The sequence below is a fragment of the Panthera uncia genome, chromosome B1 (assembly GCF_023721935.1).
Source record: "Panthera uncia isolate 11264 chromosome B1, Puncia_PCG_1.0, whole genome shotgun sequence".
NCBI lineage: Eukaryota > Metazoa > Chordata > Mammalia > Carnivora > Felidae > Panthera > Panthera uncia.
Window position 1 is genome coordinate 145176063 of NC_064811.1, and position 2781 is coordinate 145178843.

Consider the following 2781-nt stretch of genomic DNA (forward strand, 5'->3'; position numbering starts at 1 on the left):
AACTTCTCCAGGAAAATTTTGACTCAATTTAACTCAATTTAATCAAAAAAGAGCCTCAGGTCCCTACCCATATTTGATATCTATGAGAATACATATACAGAAAGGAATTGCATACATTGCCACATATTTTTACCTCAAATAATTATATATGAATTTGTACCATGATTCAAAATAAACACACTTACGTAGTCACATAATTCATAAAGACATGAAATGTCTGATACAACTAGTCTACTAAGGACAGCTCACTGTTTCTTAAATGATAGGGAAGGTTTAAATAACCAACTAAATTACTTATTTATAACATACATATGAGTACAAAAGTATTTTACCTAAATATAAGCTATAGATGAATCTTACAACATTCCAGTACGTTAGCGAATATGAATTTTTGAGGGCATGTAGTAAAAATTTTGAAAGTACCTTCTATTTTCTCCTACTTACAATTTTTCGTGCATAGATTATATCATCACTGAAATAAAGAATGCCAAATGTCCTCAATTTAAACAACAGTTAATCATAGGTTTTCTATAATCCCCTTATCCCTGCATTGCCTGTGGAATCCTAATTTATGTTTTGGTCAATTCTGTTGTTTTCTGCAAATGTATTGGCAGCTCTTACTTTATGGGGTAGACAGATAGAAGATAGAAAATAGAGCCATAGTAGATCTATCCAATTAAAAATGCCTATTGAGAGAGAGCCTCTATCCTAGATGAGGCAATTTTAATTGCAGTGGGGCTCCCTCTGAGAAAAGCTCTTGATAGAGGACAATCCTGCTATAAATTTTTCAGGGTCTCTTCCAAAAGGCTCTTCAGCCTCTCTTAAGCAGAATGAATCTAACAGCTGCAATCTGAAACCTTGCTTTCCCAAATATCAGTGAAAAACAAAGTTATCTTGAGGCAAATGTGCATACAAGGGATAATGACTTTTGAGGCCGTGACATGTTTTATAATGCCTCTGAGTGCCTCATCTCCAATCTGTGTCCATCAGAATAATTTTGACTGTAAAGCAGAGTAGAAATCATTTCTTTTTAATTTTAAAGAAATAGCTATAGAGTAAGTATAGCTCTAAAATGGTAAAGATGGGGGGGGGATGTGAAAAGTACTCAGGCCCTTAGGGATATGCTGTGTTTGAAATTTTAACTCAGAGATTCTAACTTACTCATCTCTTGTGAAAGAAAATAATCCCAAATCACACAGGTAAACTGTCAGTGCTGTCAAATATCAATGAACAATTCATCATCAGTCATCGATACTTAATCTCTCAGGAAGACTCTGTAAGTTGTCCAAAATATCATTGAATGACCCCAAGGCAACCACAAATACTTAATGAGATCTTTGAAATTTTGCTTTTAATGCTTAACGCCTTCGTTGTTTCCCTCTCACCAGACTCTTTTTTTCAGACTCTTGCAACTCCACTTTAATAATGGCCTTTATTATTTCAGGGCACAGTGGAAATGAAGACAGCCTTTGTACAGGCTTTATAAAGTGCATATTACCATAGCAACCATACTGTAATTTTGAAAACAGGCATTTTTATAAGAAACTGGATAACTATAATGAGAAATGACAAAAATTGGCAGTGCAGTTTAATTTTTAGCTTATTCTATTCTCCACAATTGCCTTTTTTCATTTGTATTATCAAGTAGTCTACTAATTTGCACACTTTCACTAATAGTAGATTCAATCTAGTTTTGTCCATTGTCAGTGGATTCATGTAGAATTGGTTTCATTTTTTTCTGGGAGACCTCTATCTAAGGGAACTTACATAGTTTAAACATAACTCAGTGGGAAAAGATGACATCTTTAGTCTTTGTTTCCAAGACAATGCCCATATATTAAAAATTAAGGGATGCTTGACATTGGTAAAAATAAAAGCCAGATTATTGATTAAACTGTTCACCGCAGGGAACTTTTGTTGTCTCAGTGAGTGAAGTTGGCAAGAACACTCCTATAACTAAGTCAGGCAGGCAATAGGACATCAAAAAAACAGCTGAGGCTCAGGGAGGTGCCAAGTATGGAGATGTAACAGGATATAAGCAGATCATTTGGTACTGCAGGTCTCTAGATAGACAAAGGGGTCATTACTCAAATCCCTTCATGAAATAAATAATGACTGCACATTTATGGTATGCTAGACACCACACAAGCCTCATATGACACAATGATGAAAAGATGTAAATTCAATGTAAAGAGCTAATTCAAATGTTTAAAAATAGACAAAACTTTAGCAAACCACATGACATCACAGCCGTGCTTTGTTCTTTGTTTTTTGATTGATTGCAGTAACCTGTCATATATATATATATATATATATATATATATATATGTCATACATATATATATAGTTATAGTTATAGTTATAGATATAGATATAGTTATTTCTGTGTGCTCTATTATTTGCATGTATTTTCTTCAGGTTTTCTGTCTATATGTGATGACCTTCTTTCTACTTTTCATATTCAAATCTTGCATGCTCTTTGAGATTAATCTAAAACACCTTCTCATTCTTGGAGCCTCTCTTTTCAATGACCTATCATATGATAATCAAAGTAACACTCATTTAATTTTTTTTGGATAATGAGAAAAAATTTTTGAATAGCAAAGTTAATATGTATTCATTGTAGAAAATATGAAAATGACAAAAGTAAATACGTACACTAGTACCCACCTAATGCAGTGACTTGCCCAAAGAGGCATGCAGTAAATGTGTGAGTGTGTGTGTGTGTGTGTGTGTGTGTGTGTGTGTTAGTGCACATCTGTAATGACATAACCTAGCTCA